This window comes from Camellia sinensis, chromosome 13 (genome assembly GCF_055761805.1).
Source record: "Camellia sinensis isolate YWXY chromosome 13, ASM5576180v1, whole genome shotgun sequence".
Lineage (NCBI taxonomy): Eukaryota > Viridiplantae > Streptophyta > Magnoliopsida > Ericales > Theaceae > Camellia > Camellia sinensis.
Genome location: NC_138973.1, coordinates 18,556,283 through 18,576,765, shown reverse-complemented (window position 1 = coordinate 18,576,765; position 20,483 = coordinate 18,556,283).

Here is a 20,483-nt window from a genome sequence, read left to right as displayed (position 1 = left end):
TAAGGAGAGGATGCTGATTCCGAAAAATGATTGGTTAGTTTTAAAATCACCTCACATGTTTTACATCAATCACAAATTTTATATATTTTTATTATTTAATATAAATTTTATTATTTTTATCAATCAGAGCACACGTGAGATACTACAATCTTGTTTGATTTAACTCTCAGATCATAATTTTTGAAAAATAAATTCAAAATTTTGTTTGGTTAAAAATTTTTAAAAAATAATTTTAAAAATTACTTTCTCTCTCCTATATATCAATCAATTATTTTTTCTCTCTCTTTTATACTTCTCAATTATTTTTTTCTCACACACATCTACTGAATTACAATAAAATATCAAGTCATTTCAAACTCTCAAACTCCAAAATTATTTTTAAAATTTACAACCAAACAAACTAAAAAAATTTCTAGACTTTCTTCCCAAAATTTTTTAAAAAATTTATCTCAAAACACAAATCAAACACACCTTATATGGTTGTATATCAGGATCAAAGAATAACTTCTACTTCAACAATGATAAAGAGTTCTAATTTTAGAACTCTAAAGAAAGCTCTAATGATATGGCAAAAAAAAAATAAAAATATTGACACACACATCATATCACATGTGAGTCTCATTCTTTGCCACATTACTATAACTCTCTTTAGAGTTTCAAAATTAAACTCTCAGGTTGCATTTGGCAGAGTTTTGTAAATATGATTTGAGAGTATGAGTTGTATTTTGAGTTTGTGAGTTATGAAAATATGATTTAAGTGTAGAAAATTTGTTTGGTTATGGTTTTTGAATAGAGTGTTGAACTGAGTTTTGAATTGAGTGTGGAATTGAGTTTTGAAAGTTTGATTTGACATGTGAAATAAGAAAAATTGTTTGGTTATGAGTTTTGGAAAGAGTTTTCAAAACTTAATTCAAATTGTTATAACACATAATAAAACACACAACTTCCACACTATTAAAAATTCTAATCAGCACTCATAATCAAACTATTTTTAAAACTCAATTAAAAAAAATTATTATTAACAGAAAATAACATTAATTAATTTTGTAATTGAAAATACTACAAAGGAAATAATTTTTTTCAAAATAGATATTCAAAAAATTTAAATCATAAATATTTAAATAATTTAAATAATCTAAAAAATTTAATAAGTAAAAAATTAAAATAAATATTCAAAAAATTTAAATCGTAAAAATTTAAATAATTTAAATATTCAAAAATTTTAAATAATTTAAAATGTTAATATTTTAAATTTAAAAACAACTCTATATTCAAATCGTAACCAAACACATAAGACAAAATTCAATTAAGAAATTATTTTTAAAATTCATAACCAAACACATAACTCCAAACTCCAAACTAATTTCACAACTCTACACGCAAATCAAAAACAAATACATAACAACAAAATTAAAATATTTAAAAATATTTTTATAAAATAGAGTTTGAATTTATTTTTATAAAATAATTTAAATTTTAAAAAATTAAAATCGTAATATTTTGAAATTAAAATATTTAAAAATATTCAAAAAATTAAAAAAATTATAACATATTTAAATATTTAAAAAATTTTAAAAATTAAAATATTGATTTGAATTGAGTTTTGAAAAGAATTTTAAATTATGTGTTTGGTAATGAGTTTTGAAAAGTACTAATAATTATATTTTGAATTGAATTTTAAAAAATAGGTGTAAAATTATGATTTAAAAGTTCCAAACAAACAATATACTCAAATCAAATAAGTGAAACTATAATTCAAAACTCTTACCAACCGGAGCCTCAATGTTTATTCCTTCTCCTTTTGATTGAGAGGACAGACAACTTGTAGGGTCACGACACGTGCTACTAAAGTCGTCTCTGTTAACATTATTCGGACACGTGTTCTGATCAACTCAAGATATTTAGCTAAAATCACGGGAGCTGACGTGGATGGATTAGCATAGCATATATCTAGTTAGATTGATCTGCCACGCAATCACATTAAAATCACTCTCTCTTATGTACATCAAATCAATCACTTTGTTTAAAACTTTCTCCTCAACATAATTTTTTAAAACTATTTTTAAAAAAAGACAAACTAAACAAATTCTCATACTTTTTATCTTAAAAACTATTCTACAAACATAAACCAATCACCACCTTAATTTTTTGACACACTACATAATTATCCTTTTAAAAAAGAAAAAAAAAAGAGTCAACACCAACACCAACACCAAGAGCGCGGATTGTCGGCCGCCCTACCCGGCAGCCAAACCCAGCAGCCCCCAAAACGACGTCGTTTTGGGGGTAAATTTTCAAAAAAAAAAAAAAACGCAGAGGAAGAGAGGGGAGGGAGGGAGGAAGGAGGAGGGAGGAGGAGGGAGGAGGAGGAAGGGAAGGGAGGACTGGAGGGGGCCATAACCAGTGGGGGAGGAGGAGGAGGAGGAGGAGGCGACGAACTGCGACGGCCGGCGACGGGCTGCGACGAGCTGCGATGGCGAGGCGAGACGACGACCGGACGGCTGCGACGGCCGGCGAGGCGAGACGACGATCGGCTGCGCAGCCTCCCTCCTCCTTCCTCCCTCTTCTCCCTCTCCCCTCCCCTCCCTCTGGTTTCCGTTCGAGAACGAAGAAGACGAGAACGAAGAAGAAGAAAAGAAAAGAAAAAAAAAAAAAAAAAAACCCCCCAAAACGACGTCGTTTTGGGGGGCTGCCGGGTAGGGCCGCCGGGTAGGGCGGCCGAGGATCCGGATTCCAACACCAACACCAACACCAACACCAACAAATAAATAAATAAATAAATATTAAAAAAAGGAGCCTCGACATTCGAGGCCGTAGCATCGCCGTCCAAAATAATAGTCTTGCACGTAACTAGTTGTTAAATGCACGTGATAAAAAATTTGGGAGCCGAAGAGATTTGAAAACGGCAACTTTTGACAGTCAAAAAAGATCAATTAGATCAATTAACGCTTATTATTATGGTGTTGGCGGATCCATTTTGAACAGTTTGGTTTGTGATTTGAGCTTATTTATATATTTGTAGTTTAGTCCAGAAGAAATTAAATTTATAACTGTTTGTAAAGTAGATTGTGATTTATACGGATAAAGTTTACAGTAATATAGGCAGTTTGCAAATTAGATTTTTTTTTAAAAAAATTTATTTTTTTGCCTATTTTTTTTCATTTTTTAAATATTATTTTAGACATTTTCTCCTCTTTTTCTAAATATTATTTTGGGTTATAAAATCACATATTATAAAATCATTATTTTCGAATGAGAATGAAATCCTTAAAAAACAGCAAATATCAATAATTACTTTAGAATATTAATAATTAATGAATTAAAATTTATATAATAAAAACACAACAAAATTAATTTTTAATACAAGCAAAACATTAAAAAATTTAAACTTTTAAATCAAATTATAAACTAACACAAACACATATACGTATATAAATAAAAACAGTTCAATTTATTAGAAATAAATAAAGTATGGGATTTGTTTGTTTAGAGTTTGGGTAAGTTGGGTTGTGGCTAAAATAGCCACAAAAGACAAAATAGGCTATTTTAGCCACAGCAAACAAAATATCACATCTCATCCATAATCATTACACTCTTCTCTCACAAAAAAAACTAAAAAAGTCAAAAAGTCTTTTCCAAATCAAACTTTTTAGCCCAGGTTAAAATAGTCAAAAAGGTCAAAAAGTCAACCCACTTCCCAAATGGAGGCTATATAAGTGCGGGTGGGTGTGTGCGGGTGAGGGTGAAATCCGCAACCCGCCTGCAACCCTCAACATGAATATATTTTAAATTGCATCCGACCCTATTGTCGGTTCGAAACCGTTCGCAGATGTACGGATCGGATCAAAATAGACAGTTTTTACCGTTCGGATGATCTTATAACCAACCCTATTATTTCTCATGTTTAAAATACATTTATGAAAGAAAGAGAGAGAAAAAAAAAAGTTTTGTTAGTAGAGTTTTCATAATTGATTTTTTTACAGAAATAATTTAAAATGAATTTGATAACAATAATAAATATATTAAAGTTGTTGTTAATGTTAAAAAATATAAAAAAATATTTAAAATATGTGAAATTAAAATTATAAATATTTTGACATTATCTACATTATATGCTTCTTAATGACAACTCTTATCATCTCTAAATTTTTTAAATTATTCACTCTAAAAAAGAGAAAATTTTATGAAATAATGAATATTTTTATACTAAATTTGGGTTTGACTTATGTAATAAAAAAAAATGCTAAAAACAGTCTTAAGACCTCATTTAGGAATAGACTAATTTAGTAACTTTTTAATTATTTGGCTAAAATATGAGTTAAAAAAACTAGTATGTTTGGGATGACTTTTTAGTTTTTTACGAAAAAATGTGCAAAAAGTAGAGAGAAAAGAGAATCTTTGACTTTTTGATATGGGTTGTAGGCTTTTTGGCTAATTTAGCAATTTTTTGACTTTTTAGCTAAAAATGAGAGTTCCCAAACGAGACCTAAGAATGTTGTTAGCATGGAAAAAATGTACAAGAAGTGTATTAAATGATATTAAAATATGTAAAAGTGATTCACGATATATAAAAGAAAGATTTATTAAAAAAAAAATTTCAAGTGTTGGATTAGACAGACTGGAAAAGGGGGATTAGAATCCATCGAACTTAAAACGTAAGACTGTGAATCCCCAGACTATTTGGTTGGATTGGATATGTATCCCATATTTGTTTTTTCATAAGATTAAATGTGTGGAAATAACTATTTTTAGTAAATCTAATGTTTGGTTGGACGGACTAAATAGGATAAATGAGCAAAAGACTATTTTACCATTTTTCAATTGTTTACTAAGTAATAGTAATATTAAATATATCTTTAATATTTTAATTATTTTTGGCTAGATTAAATAAAAATTTATTTTATTTTATTTTTTACACAATTAAGTAAATTTATTTTTTAAAGATTAAATAAATAAAATATCAATAAACATATTTGTTATTTTTGTAATTAAAATTTAAAATAAAATTATTTTAAAAAATAATAATAATTAAATAATGAAATTAAATAAAACATCTATTAAAATTTAAATAATGAAATTAAATAAAATATAAAATAAATTTAAAATAAAAATCAATGAAATATCTATAAAAAATTAAATAAATAAAACATCAATAAAAGTTAAATAAAATTAATTTATTTTTAAATTGAGACATTTAAATTTTATTGAATCTTACTAAATATAATACATAATTAAATAGTAGAGGGTCAAAATGGTCATTTTACCACATAATCCTAACAATATATAATCCCATGAAAATTTCCCCCCACACCCCTCCCAGGATAGTATAATCCCACATATGGAGGATAAGGAGTCCGGCCAGACTCCATGTCCGACGGATTAAAAAAAAAACAAACGCTAGACTATTTGGCTCTAATGGATTACAATCCGGACAGTAAATAATCCCCCCAATCAAACGCACCCTTAGTCCATAAGATATTCTTATATTTCAATAAGTCCTATTATTTGAATATTTGATCTACCAAATCCTAATTCTCATATTTAAAGTATTTTATAGATATTTTTACCCTTACAAATATTTTTTGAACGGTTAGCAAGTGATATGACTATTCATATTTTACAATGTAAATATTCACATTGACGTGTGAATTTTCACATTGACAGTGTGAATATTTACATTGATGTACGGGAAAAAAATAATTCTCCTCGTATAATCCTGTTGACTAAGTCCGCGCTCCTCTGTACGACGTTACTTTGTCACCTGAAAACACAAACGTGAGCTAGCCGGCGGGTGTGTACCAGAAATCTCTCCGATGCCTAAGTCAGAAAACTTGACAAATAGATAAAACTCAATGTATTCAGGAAGCAAAATTGTATGTTGTGTTATGTTACCTCCTCCAAGGTGATGCTTGTGAACTTTTATAAGTTTGAGTGGCCCAATCCTAGTAGGACTTCTACTCCTCCATGTAGAGTCCTTTTAGGATTCATACTCCTGTAAGATAATGCTTATCCTTTTACACCCCCCACTGCTTAAACCAAGTGGGATGGTTTTTACCATGGCCGAACTACCATTCTTGACCGAAGTAAAACTGGCTATGCTGAGCCACAGAGTAGGCCGAACTATCCTTAGTTCGGTTCTCCCTTTACTCCTTCTTACCTCGGTTCTCTTCTGTTCAACCCATGGTATGTTTGGACCGAACCAACGATTCGCGACCGGTATAACTCCAAGACCGGTCTAACTTCAAGTTGTTACCGGACCGAAGTAGCTTTACAATTCCTGAGCCGAAGTAACTTCATCTCTTTTGGCCGGAGAAACTTCTCGGCCCTTTTTTACCCAGTCCTTCGTACTTTTGGGCCATAAAGTCCATCTCATAGCTCGGTCCAATTTTCACCAAAAATTACCCTCTCAATTGCCCCTTAATTCCATCTGCACAGCATGATTGGGATTACCTGGTGACCAACCGAGCTAACGCTTTTAAGCCTTTCCAGCCGGGCTAAAAAAACCCCTTTAGCCTCTCCAGCCGGGCTAAAAAAACCGTGTAGCCCCTCCAGCCGAGCTTATTTCACTTCGACTCTACTCGTTCGGTCAAAACGTCTCTTCAATCAGTGACTGTAACGCTTCACTTTCTAATGACACGTGGCAGGCTCTGATAGGCTGAGGACGACTGTCACGCCGTCTTCGTACTTCGTGAAATTTGAACAGTCCCGCCCTTTTTTCCTTTCGTCCTTTTCACAAAACAACCCCTTCTATATTTTGGATTACCACTCGACTATCACTCTCTTCTCTCTCCTTCCTGTGTTATTGCTGTTCTTCCGTTGCACTTGAAGAGGCTGTGACTTTGCTGTCATTTTTCCCTCTTTAGCTTCATCTTCCTCTGGTAAGCTTCAAGAAACCTGCTTTGCTTTTCTTCTTTCTGCTTTCTATGTTTTTACGAAACATGCTTGTACATTTTTGTTTTTACTTCTGAACTTCCATGGAAAAACATTAGCAGAACCCATGTGTGTGAACTATTCTGTAGAAAATAAGTTTTGGATCCAAAATCATGTAGCAACCGAACTAGGATATTGTTTGTCCTACATAGGTAGATCACTTTGGACAATAACCGAACTAGAACTTGTAGAAATAACAGCAGTTTCAGTAGGTTGTCAACTCCCGAATCACTCTGGCCGAGATAAGCTCATTGAACGATGTTTGAACCCATTAAAATAGGAACCTCGGTCTTAAACCGAGCTAGGCCTTGGGGCTAAGCCAGCTTTCCTAGTTTCTAAACCAAACTCAGAAAGCTGCCCCTAGAGGCCCAACTGGAGTAACAAAACTCATAGTTCAACCGATTTATGCCTTTGGGGCTAAACCAGCTTTCTTAGTCTTTTAGACCGAACTCAGAAAGCTGCCCTTAGACGATGAACCGGTCTAAAAATTGATTCCAAAGCCAATATGCCGAGATATTTGCCAAGGTCTGGCTAATAAAAACCCTGCTCAAACCGAGCTACCAATCATTTTTGCTGAACCGAGATAGAACCTGTCCATAAAACCGAAGTAGGGTTTTTTTACCTTGCTTTTAATTTGTAGCACGGTCCTATGATCTGTGCTTAACCCCTTTGTTTTCTACTTTGCAGACTTAGGTTGCCCAAGCACTCCTCCGTGTGCTCAACCGAGCTACTGAGCACAACTTTTGCACCGATATAACTTATTCTTAACTTATTCCTTAAATGGGGAAGTATAGGTACCTAGTAAACACTCCAGGCGGCTTAGCTGAATTCAGGAAGGACTATAACATACCTGATGATGTCCACCTGTCTTTAGCCGAAAAAGATGTCATTCCCTGGGATAACGAAGGCTTTGTCCCCTTTACCCTTTTATCTATTATAGAAACCGGACTACGGTTTCCAGTTCAACCATTGATCTGTGAATTTCATAGGCAGACTAGATTATGCCCTACCCAACTGTCCACTAATTCATACCGCATCATTATGGGAATAGCCGAACTGAACCGTCAAGCCGGACTAAACCTTGGCCTGGCCGAAATCTTTCATCAATATTCCATTGGCTCAAAAGAAGATGGGTGGGTCTATTATCTTAGGATACGCCGCCACCGAGAGAAGATAATTAAATATACACCGGACAAAGACTTAAACGACGACGATTTTTTCTGGGTCTCTGGGAACTTTGAGGATTTTCAAGCCCAAATTCCTGGCCGACCTATAAATTGGAAAAAAGGAGAGCCCGGTAATTCAACTTCGGTCTTCTTCCTTGCATTTTTTTATTTCGGTTTGTTAGTCTATCAATCGAACTAAAAGTTCTTCTTTCGCAGATTCTGCCCACCTTCATTCCTTATATAGCTATCCAAACCTTGCAACTTTGCGAGCTACACTGCGATATCCTGAACGTAGTTGGGCCAAATCGCTGAAATTCGAGCCGACCTACCGATACAGTGGTCGCCGGAAAGCCCGAGTAACTGACTTTCTTCTTGAAGAGGCTCCAGAACCGGACTCATCCTTGCCCGAGATTAGACTGATCCCACTGACAGCTGAAGAAGAGATGGCAAAAAAGAACAGAGTCAGGGCGCTTTTAACCGAGACAACCAGGCCCGAAGTAACGCCCCCCAGCCAATCGCAGCCTGCTGTTGTAGCCCTCCATTCTCAACAGCCGTCCTCTTCCCGCCGAACCAAACGCGCCCGGACTACCGAAACCGAACGAAGTTTGGTTGATGAAGAAGAACCTGCTCTTCCACCGAGCCTGCCAGCGAACCCCCAACCGGAACCATCTGACCAAACTACCGGAAGCTGAGCACCGAAACTTACTTTCAACAACCGAGACATCCAAGGCTCAGACTAGGTTGTTGCTGAGAAAGACCACCAGTTGGCCTTCAACCTGGCCAAGAGTGTGTGTCTCCCCAAAGACATGGAGCACCACCAAAAACAACTGAACACCGAACTGAAGGCCATCCGGTCTTCGACAAAATCCATGATTCTGGTAAGTAGCTTCGGTCGTCTCTCTGTCTACTTTCTTTTTTCAACTTTTACTTCAGCTAAAGGGAAATATTTGCTTTGTCAGGCCATTCAGAAAAACTAAATCACTCATAGAAAAGTGCTGGAGCTTAGGAAAATAACAAGGCAAGCCGCGGCAGAAGCTGAAGGAAAAGCGACCGAGCTAGAGGAGGCCAGAAAGCAAATGGCCGAGCTACAAGGTGAGATTGGCAGACTGACCGGACTGGTTAGTTCGGCCGAAGCCGAAAAGTAGAAGGCTGCCATTGCTCTGAAGGACAAGTACCTGCGCGAGCTGGTGAAGCTTGAAAAGAAGAAAGACACCGAGATAAACCAGCTGAAAGAGAGGGAGCCAAAAAGAAAGGCTTTAAGAAGACAGAGGATATATATGTCAAACAGTATGAGGCCGCCAAGGAACTGTAGTGCGGCTGGAGGGGAGCCGTTGAGAAGCTCGGTCATGATCCACAGACCGAGGTTTTCAACCCTCCAGCCTACTTTATACCGAACTCCCTCGTGGAATATGCGAATGCCATGCAACAGCAGTTTCTTAAAGGCTCTGACTCTGATGAAGACTCTGCTTCTGATGACACTCCGGTTGTCAATGTGGATCAGATAGTTCGGCCGGAGCCCACGGTGGAAGACCTAACTATTGAACAACCAGGTGAAACCGTGGTTCCGACCAAAACCACCCTTGTGAACGAGCTCCCGCCAGAAACCGGTCTTCATGTTGATGCTGATGCTGCCTTTGATGCCGAAATTGAAGATCTTTTCTCATGATTTTGTTCATTCTCTCTTTGTTGTTACCTTTTGTCTTTGTAACCGGGCTATGCCCCTCTGTACTTGCTTTTCAATGAATGAGAATTTTGTTTGGACTTTTATTCCGGTTTTGATTTGTATGCTTGCACTTGTAATGTCTTCTATTATTCCAACTGCTATTCCGGTTTTTTGTTAAACTGACTATGCTTACCAGCCAACCACTCCTTAGCCGAAATAATTACTTCGGCTGAGGAGTACTCAGAGTTGGTGTAATCCAGCCAACCACTCTTCAGCCGTACCCATACTTCGGCTGAAGAGTACAAAGAGTTGGTTTAATCTAGCCAACCACTCTTTAGCCATACCTATACTTCGGCTGAAGAGTACAAAGAGTTGATTTAATCCAACCAACCACTATTCAGCCATGCCCATACTTCGGCTGAAGAGTAAAAAGAGTTGGTTTAATCCAGCCAACCACTCCTTAGCCGATATAATTACTTCGGCTGAGGAGTACTCAGAGTTGGTTTTAATCCAGCCAACCACTCTTCAGCCATACCCATGCTTCGGCTGAAGAGTTCAAAGAGTTGGTTTAACCAACCACTCTTCAGCTATTCCCATACTTCGGCTGAAGAGTACAAAGAGTTGGTTTAATCCAGCCAACCATTCTTCAGCCATACCCATACTTTGGCTGAAGAGTACAAAGAGTTGGTTTAATCCAGCCAACCACTCTTCAGCCATACCCATACTTCGGCTGAAGAGTACAAAGACTTGGTTTAATCCAACCAACCATTCTTCAGCCATACCCATACTTTGGCTGAAGAGTACAAAGAGTTGGTTTAATCCAGCCAACCGCTAAGTTAGTTTTTTCCAGCTAACTTAGAATAATGTTTGGTTATTCCGACCAAACATCCTGCAGCCTGGATCCTTATCCTGAGCTTAGGAAGGGTGTTGGTTTATTCCAACCAACCTCTAAGTTAGTTTTTCCAGCTAACTTAGAATAAAAGGTTTGCAATATTCCTATCTTTACTAAAGCTAACTTTTACAAAGAACATCTCATGCTGAAAGGAATTGATTGTTTTATTGACGAAAAAGAAATTACACATGTTTGAAAGGAAAAAGCTAAAAATAAAACAACTTGAGATTGGCCGTGTTCCATGGCCTAGGGATTGCTTTGCCGTCCTTGTCTTCTAGGTGGTATGCCCCTTTGCCTGCTAACCCAACCACTTTGTAAGGGCCTTCCCAGTTTGGCCCTAACTTGCCATCTCCTAGTACCAAGGTGTTTCTCATTACTTTGCGCAGTACCCAATCGCCGATCTTGAATTGTCTTCGATGCACCTTTTTGTTGTATTTTCTAATTAACTCTCGTTGGTATGAAGCAATGTGAACCAGTGCTTTTTCTCTTCTTTCTTCTGCAAGGTCGAGTTCGAATGTTATAGCTTCTCCATTTAAGTCTGGATCAAAATTTTCGCTTCGAATTGTGGGGAGGCCAACTTCCAGTGGGATTACTGCTTCCATTCCGTAGGCTAAGGAGAATGGTGTTTCTCCTTTTGATCGTCGCAGTGTGGTGCGGTAAGCCCATAAAACATGAGGAAGCTCGTTCGCCCACTTGCCTTTTGCCTTTTCTAACCTTTTCTTCAATCCATCCAAGACGACTTTATTTGATACTTCTGCTTGGCCATTTGCTTGAGGATATGCCGGTGTAGAATTGTAGAACTCTATCTTGTACTCTTCACAAAAGCCTCTGAAGATTCTGCTGTCGAACTGAGTACCATTGTCTGAGATTAGAGCCTTTGGTATGCCAAATCGAGTGATGATGTTTTGCCAGACGAACTTCTTCACATCTTTTTCCTTGATTGATGCCAATGCTTCTGCTTCCACCCACTTTGTGATGTAGTCTGTTGCCGTGAGAAAGAATTTCCTGCCGCCGGGTGCTGTTGGAAGTGGTCCTACTATGTCCAAGCCCCACATTGCGAAAGGCCATAGGCTAGTCAATGGTAGGAGTTCTCTAGCTGGTTGATGTATTTGATGTGCAAATTTTTGGCATTTTTCACACTTCTTTACATATTTCTCTGAGTCTGCCTGCATATATGGCCACCAATAACCTTGCGAAATGGCCCTGTAAGCTAGCGACCTTCCCCCTTGATGGCTTCCGCACACTCCTTCGTGTATTTCGAACAAGAATGCTTCCACTTTGCTGGGATGAACGCACTTTAGGTAAGGCCCTGAGAATGATTTCTTGTATAATGCCAAAGATGGAGATAGCCAAAATCGCTACGATTTCGCTCTTATTCTGTTGGCTTCTTTTTTCTCTTCTGGGAGGATGCCGTCTTTTAAGAACAGGATGATGGGATCCATCCAAGAGGGGCCTAGTTCTGTGCAACATACTTCTTCTGCTTCGGGGTCTTCTATGCTTGGTCTAGGTAGGTAGTCGATTAGTAGTGGATGAGGTATGGAGGAATCTGCCATTGAGGCGAAGCCTGCTAGTTCGTCTACTCTGTTGTTTTCCTCCCTGCCGATTTGCTCTATCCTTACTACTTCAAATTTCTTGATTTCTGTTCTGACCACCTCTTGGTACTTGGCCATCCTATCATCTTTTGCTTCGTAGTCGCCAGAAATTTGATTTACCACCAGCTGTGAGTCGCTGTAGACCATAAGTTTGGTGGCCTTCAAGTAGTATGCTGATTTGAGTCCTGCGAGAAGCGCTTCGTATTCTGCTTCATTGTTTGATGCTGGGAAGCCAAGGTTGATTGCTTGCTCTACAACCAGGCCGTCTGGTGAGATGAGGACCATGCCAAGTCCTGCACCATGCCGGTTGGATGCTCCATCCACAAAGAGTTTTCACATCTCACCAACGAACAACTTCCAGCAAGTGGAGGGGTCAGATGATGTCGTGGGGTCAAGAATGGTGGTTTCTTCAAGGTCCATGCTTGCTGTCTGCCCCTTGCCATCTGATTGTACTGTTGGTGAGCCTTGGTTTGTTTCTTTCTTGTTGTCCTTAGTCTGGTCTGCCTTGGAGTTTGACTGAGTACCTTCTACTAGGGGTTGCGCTATTCCGGCGTCAACTTCCGTCCCTAGTTCGGTTGTGTCAGTTAGGTCGACTGGGCAGATATGATGACTTCTAGGAGTAAACTTTGCGACGAAGTCTGCCAAAGATTGGGCTTTTATTGCAGTCCTGGGTTGGAACTTGATGTCGAATTGTCCCAACTCTACTGCCCACTTCAAAATTCGCCCAGAAAAGTTTGCCCTCTCAAACAAAGCTTTTAGTGGGAAAGCTGTCAGGACGATTATGGTGTGGGCGTGAAAGGAGTGTGCCAATTTCTTGGAGGCCATCATCAAGGCTAATGCCAATTTTTCCAGTGGCAAATACCTTGTTTCGGCTCCCAGCAGCGTTTTGCTGACATAATAGATGGGCAAGTGTTGGATTCCTTCTGCACGAACCAACACTGCGCTAACTGCGTGCTGAGAGACCGCCAAGTATAAGAAGAGTTCTTCACCAGGCACTGGGGTAACAAGCAGTGGTGGGGAAGACATATATTCCTTCAAGCTTTCCAGAGCTTGGTCGCATTCTTCATCCCACTCAAACTTGGCTTTTAAGGCATGAAAAAATGGTCGTAGTCTGTCTGACGACCGGCTGATAAATCGGTTGAGTGCAGCCGCCATGCCGGTGAGATGCTGTACTTCTTTCACAGAGTTGGGTCTCTCCAAATCTTGGATTGCTTTGATTTGGGAGGGGTCTGCTTCTATACCTCGATTGGTTACCAGGAAGCCCAAGAATTTGCCAGATCCTACTCCGAATGCGCACTTGGAAGCGTTGAGGCGCAACTTGTGTTTCTTCAAGATTTCAAACATCTCCCCTAAGTTCTTGAGATGGTCATTCTCATCCTTACTTTTGACCACCATGTCGTCGATGTAAGCCTCCATTGTTCTGCCCAACAATGGTTCAAACATCTTGGTGATCATCCGTTGAAATGTTGCCCCTGCGTTTTTCAGGCCAAAGGGCATGACCTTGTAACAGTATAGTCCTCTTGGAGTTGTAAAAGATGTGACCTCCTGGTTTGGCTCATGCATGGCGATTTGGTGGTAGCCTCTGTATGTATCCAGAAAGCTAAGTCGGTTGTGCCCCGCCGTTAGGTCCACCAGTTGATCTATCCGTGGTAGAGGAAAGCTATCTTTTGGACATGACTTGTTGACTGTTTTGTAGTCGACGCAGACGCGCCACTTTCCATTCTTCTTTGGCACTACGACTGTGTTGGAGATCCATCTTGGGTAGTGCACTTCTCTAATTGCTCCTGCCTCCAGCAGGTTGCCTACTTCCTCTGCCACTATTTCGGCATGGTGAAGTGCCGATCTGCGTGTGCGCTGAATGACTGGTCTGGCGGATGGGTGGACATTGAGCTGGTGACAGATGAAGTTTGGATCAATGCCTGGCATGTCGTAGGGCGTCCAGGCGAACACTTCGATGTTAGAGGTCAAGAACTGTAAGACCTCTAATCTCTCAGTGCTGGACAACGACAAACCGAGCAGAAAGAACTTATCCGGGTTCTTTTCATCAATTTTTACCTCTACCAAGTCCTCCACCGCTTTCTGATCCGCCGCTTTTCCGACGTCTGCGAATAGTTCATTGCTTTCAGGTTCTTCCACCGAGTGAATGTATCCTTTGGCAGCGCGACTGCTATTTACAGTGACGAAACATTGTTTTGACATGATTTGGTCTCCACAGACTTCTTCAATTATACCGGTGTCGTTGGGGAACCGCATTACCTGGTGGTAAGATGATGCCACCGATCGCATGGCATGCAACCATGTTCTACCCAGGATGATGTTGTAAGTGGAGGGGACCTTCAATACCCAGAACTCCACTTGTTTCGTCACGTTTCCTACCCTAACTGGAAGAATTATTTTGCTGACGGGCCATTCTGGCATAGAGTTGAATCCAATTAAGGGTGATACAGCAGGCGCCAAGTCTTTGTCCTGTAGTTTTAATTGTTTGAATGTTTCGTAGTACATGATTTCACATGAACTACCCTGGTCAATCAGAATCCGCTTGACGTCAAAATCCTTGACTCGGAGAGTGACGACTAGGGCATCATTGTGAGGATAGTATATTCGATCCAAGTCTTTATCTGAAAAGGTCATGACGTTTGTCGCCTCTGTTTTACCCTTCTTGATGGTAGGTTGGGCACTTAGCACCTCTCTAAAATGCTCAGCCTTTTTGATTGACCCCCTGAGCTCGCATACACGCTCAGGTTCAAAGACTCCATGTATTACATTGATAGTACCTTGAGGTGGGGCATCGATTGGCATTCCGTCGGGGTTATTGTGATCCTGGGGGGCTGGTTGCGTCCCTCCTTCAATGTACTTGTCCAAGTGGCCTGCTGCCACCAACTCTTCTAGGTGCTGTCTCAATGGTGTGCAATTCTCTGTGCGGTGTCCCTTTTCTTTGTGGAAGGTGCACCACGATCTTTCGTCATAGTACTTCTGAGCTTCTCCTAGTTTGGCTGGCCACTTGACGAAAGGCTCATCTTTTATTTCACTAAGAATCCGATATATCGGTTTCTTGAACACCGTGGTTATGGCAGTGCGGATTCTCAACCATCTTTTATCCTGGTCTTCTCCGTTATCTCGTCTGCCACGTCCGTTTTTGCTCTGACAATCTACTGTATTGACCTTCGCTGAGGTCTTCTTTTCTGGTACTGCGGTCGCACTAGATTTTGCTTTGGCACGTGCGCCATCCTCTTCTACCCTGATGTGCTGATGCACTCTTTCCATCAGGGCTTCCATAGTGAGGGGTGGCGTCATGGTGATCGAGTCCCTCAGTCTGTTCCCAACTGGGAGGCCTCTTTTATACTGTGCAATGGCGAGATTGGTGGGGCAATCCCCAATCTGATTGAATGTCTCCCAGTAGCGCCTGTTGTAGGATCTTAGGGTCTCTTTATCACCCATGTCGATGGAGAGTAGTTGATCGATCTCCACCGGGGTTTTAGTGTTTGTTCGGAACCTTGTTACGAACGCTTCTGCCAATTGTGCCCAAGAGGCTATGCTGCCCTCAGGAAGTTTCTCGAACCAAGTCAAGCCTAGGTCGCCAAGGCTCGACGGGAAGAGTATACACATTAAGGCCTCGTTTCGCCTGTAAACGGCCATGACTTGGCGAAAGTGGCGAAAGTGTGAGTACGGGTCCGTCTTCCCTTCATATGTAGTGAACTTTGGCTGAAGGAAGCCTGATGGTAGGGGCGCGTTTTTGATCGCTGGAACAAACGGTGAAGTCTGTAGCCTCGCTAATGCCTTGTCCGTTGGTTCGTAGGCAGGGCGCGGTATTGGCATTCCAACCTCGACGCTTCCATGCGTCCGAGGAGCCAACCGCTGTAAGGCAGAAACTCTGTGCGAATCCCGCGCCCTGGAATCCTCCTTGCATCGTGCTTTCTCTTCGAGCACGGTTCGTAAGTTGGATGATCTGGGTAATTCCGTCTGTCTAGATCTGGTTTGGTGCGAATGCGAGGGCCAATACGTGCTTCCTTCAGTGTATGATCTTTCAGATCTTGTCCTTTCAGACCTGGAGTGACGAGTTCTGGAAGACCAGGATTGAGTGTCGCCTGTCCTGAGGCTTCTGCTCTCTCCTTGCGAGGGTGTAGTATTCCTACTACGATTTTCTGAGTAGCGAAGGGGGCGTCTTGTTTTTGCGCCCCTCTCCTATCGCCACTTCTTTTTTCTTCATCTGCAATTTCAAGGCCTCCATGTCCGCTGCCATCTTTCTTATCAATTCATCTTGCTCTTTTACGCGGTCTTCTAGAGCTTGAGGGTCAATCCTCCGTCTTTGCCTGTCAGGACTTTGCGAACGAGAGCGATGGGGGCTGTTATTTCGCCTTCCCCTAGCATCCCTTCTGGAGTTATGTTGTTGGGGCTCCAAGTCCGCCATGGGATTGACAGAAGGTAATCCTTCACGCCTTGCGCCCCCATCTGGAGTTAGTCCGTCGACGGCGGACTGCGGCAATTCTTCAATGTGTGCCATTGATCGTAAAGGGGAGAAGCTTTAATCAAGAGGTTTTGTTCTGTCTGTTATTCCCACAGACGGCGCCAATTGTATGGGAAAGAAATAATTCTCCTCGTATAATCCTGTTGACTAAGTCCGCGCTCCTCCGTACGACGTTACTTTGTCACCTGAAAACACAAACGTGAGCTAGCCGGCGGGTGTGTGCCGGAAACCTCTCCGATGCCTAAGTCAGAAAACTTGACAAATAGACAAAGCTCAATGTATTCAGGAAGCAAAATTGTATGTTGTGTTATGTTACCTCCTCCAAGGTGATGCTTGTGAACTTTTATAGGTTTAGAGTGGCCCAATCATAGTAGGACTTCTACTCCTCCATGTAGAGTCCTTCTAGGATTCATACTCCTATAAGATAATGCTTATCCTTTTACACCCCCCCACTGCTTAAACCAAGTGGGATGGTTTTTACCATGGCCGAACTACCATTCTTGACCGAAGTAAAACTGGCTATGCTGAGCCACAGAGTAGGCCGAACTATCCTTAGTTCGGTTCTCCCTTTACTCCTTCTTACCTCAGTTCTCTTCTGTTCAACCCATGGTATGTTTGGACCGAACCAACGATTTGCGACCGGTATAACTCCAAGACCGGTCTAACTTCAAGTTGTTACCGGACCGAAGTAGCTTTACAATTCCTGAGCCGAAGTAACTTCATCTCTTTTGGCCGGAGAAACTTCTCGGCCCTTTTTTACCCAGTCCTTCGTACTTTTGGGCCATAAAGTCCATCTCATAGCTCGGCCCAATTTTCACCAAAAATTACCCTCTTAATTGACATATTAACATTCGCATTGATGGTGTGAACATTGACATCACGGAACATTCACACTATAAATATAAATATTATTAAGAGTATTTGATAATTATTTCACTCATAAGACTTATTAGAATATAAAAAAATAATGTAAAATAAATAAAATATAAATATATAAAAAGAGATTTATAAAAAAAATATGCTTATATAAAAAGTATATTGCAGTTATAAATTTTTTAATGTGTTATAATGGTTGTTGACACCGCTAAGGACTATCATTAATCACCCTTTATCTTGGATTTCAAAAAAATACTATTTTTAGAGATAACTAAACAAGACTTGAAAATACAAAATTCTAACTTCGCCACATACCATGACTTGTCTACTAAAGCCATCGCCTCATCTTTTTTTTTTTTTTTTTTCAAGGGAAAAGTTAGTGAAACAGGAGTTTAGAAATATAACAAATACAAAGTAGCAGGAGGGTTGGTCCCTCAGCATAGCAGCTCCAGTTAAGTCTGCTATTAGTAACTCCTGCATTTCTTGAGGTGGATCTTCCAGCAGCACAACATGATCTTCCTGTGCAACACCAATGTTGGCCAGTTTATCAGCACATCTATTACCCTCTTTGAGTGTGTGTTGCAGAGAGCAGTTGCATCTGCTGAGAAGGAACTTTGTATCCTCAATAATAGCTTTGTAGGGTGAATTGATGCATGGACCATCTTGGATTTGATTCAGGGCCAGCTCAGAGTCTGTTTCAAATTCCACATCCTTTGTGCTTTTTTGGAAGAGAATGGTAAGACCCCTGTAAATAGCCCACGCCCACAGCTCAGCTTCGAGACTGGAACAGTGTCCCAGTTTTCCATAGAAACCCCAGATCCATGTCCCTGTTTCATCTCTTAGCAAGCCTCCATATCCAGTTTGTCCTGGATCCCCTTTAGAACAGCCATCAACATTCAGTTTCAATTTACTTGCAGGTGGGCAAAACCATTGTATTAGTCTAGGATAAGGACTGGGTTGGAGGGTAGATTGGTAGGCCTCCTCAATCTCAGTCACATAATTTCTTATGTTCTTGAGACTTACTTAAATAGGAGTAAACTGGTTTTCAAAAACAACTTTGTTTCTATCCTTCCAAATCTGCCAAAGGGTAGTGATGAAAATGAGCTGCCAATTTTTTCCAATAAAAACAACAGTTTTACTTTTCAAATTGAAACCAACCCATTCAAGTAAGGGTTGTCTACATCCCTCCTCCCACTAGTTGGTGTTTCTAATTTCAGTCCAGTAAAGCTTTGAGAAATTGCAATCACGGATAAGGTGATTCATATCTTCACTGGCTAGTCCACATCTAGGACATAAATTCGATGTTGCCATGTTTCTAACAACTCTCATTTGATTGGTGAGCAGTCTCCCCTTCAATAAGACCCATGTAAAGCTTTTCAATTTCTGGGAGACTTATTTTCCATAGCCACTTCCAATCCTCATTGGTTGTGCCCTGATTGATAACGGTGTTATAAGTAGAGACAGTTGTGAAGGTACCACTGGGGGAACCTATCCAAACAGGAGCATCAGTAAAAGTGACAAACTGGGGTCTATGAATCTTAAGGATATCTTGTAAGGTCTGGGTATTAACAAGGCTTTCCAAAACATTGACATTCTAATTGCATGCCTCATCAAGAATAGAGCTAACCTTAAGATAGCCATTAATCTAATGGGAACTATGGGTTTCAGATAAAGGCTGGCTTCCACACCACCAGTCATTCCATAGGGATATATTTTCTCCATTCCCAACATTTCATTTGACTCCTTTCTTCAAAACTTTTCTATTTTTGCATATGCTTTTCCAGATATAAGATGAATTACATTTGATTGGCCAATGGAAAAAGCTATCATTTCTCAAATACTAAGACTGAAGCTATCATATCTCTTGCCTTTCTAATACCCAGCCCCCCATCAGCTTTGCTTCTACAAACAGCATCCCAATTGACAAGATGAACTTTTCTAGAATTATTAGTCTCTCCCCAAAGAAAGTTCATATTGAGCCTAGCTATATCATCACACAAACTTCGAGGTAGCTCCATGGTTTGCATATTGTAGCTTAGGATTGCAGAAGTTACGGCCTGAATGAGTGTAATTCTACCAGCAAGTGTGAGGTTTCTAGCCTTCCAACCTGAGAGTTTATTCTGCAGATTTTCTATAGTAGCCCTAAACATATTTCTATTAACTCTACCATGAATCATAGAAGATTCTAGATACTTTCCAAGGTCTTGAGTTAAAGGAATGCCACTATGAAAACTAAGGGATAGAGCTTTATTGCGAGGCACGTTAGGGGACACAAAGAGTTTGGATTTAGAATAGTTGACTTATTGGCCAGAGATAGCACAAAATTCAGATAGGATATCCATGATAACTTCATAATTTTTCTAGTTAGCTTTGGCAAACAAAATGAGATCATCTGCAAAAAATAGATGTGAGATGGGTGGGCAAGATTGGGCTGCTTTAATACCCTTCCAGCTGTTGCTACCCACTCTAAAATTGATCATGCTGGAAAGTCTCTCTATGCAAAGCACAAATAGGTAGGGAGAGAGGGGATCACCTTACCTTAGACCTCTTTCATTCTTAATTCCTTCAATCACTTCCCCATTCCAAAGGATGTTTGATTGGTTGTTGGAAACACATCTCATAATAAGGTCAATCCAACCCTTACTCATATTAAACTCAAGAAGAGTATCTCTAATGAAGTCTCAAGAGAGTTTATCATACGCTTTTTCCAAGTCAATTTTAAATATCATGCCTTCAGTTTTACCTTTTTTATGTCTCAAAGTATGAAGGATTTCTTGGGTTAGGATGATATTATCAATGGTATTACGCCCAGGAATAAAGCTGCATTGGTTGGGGCTTATCAAATTGTCAAGTAGCGGACGAATTCTACTAACGATCAACTTGGAAATGATTTTGTATG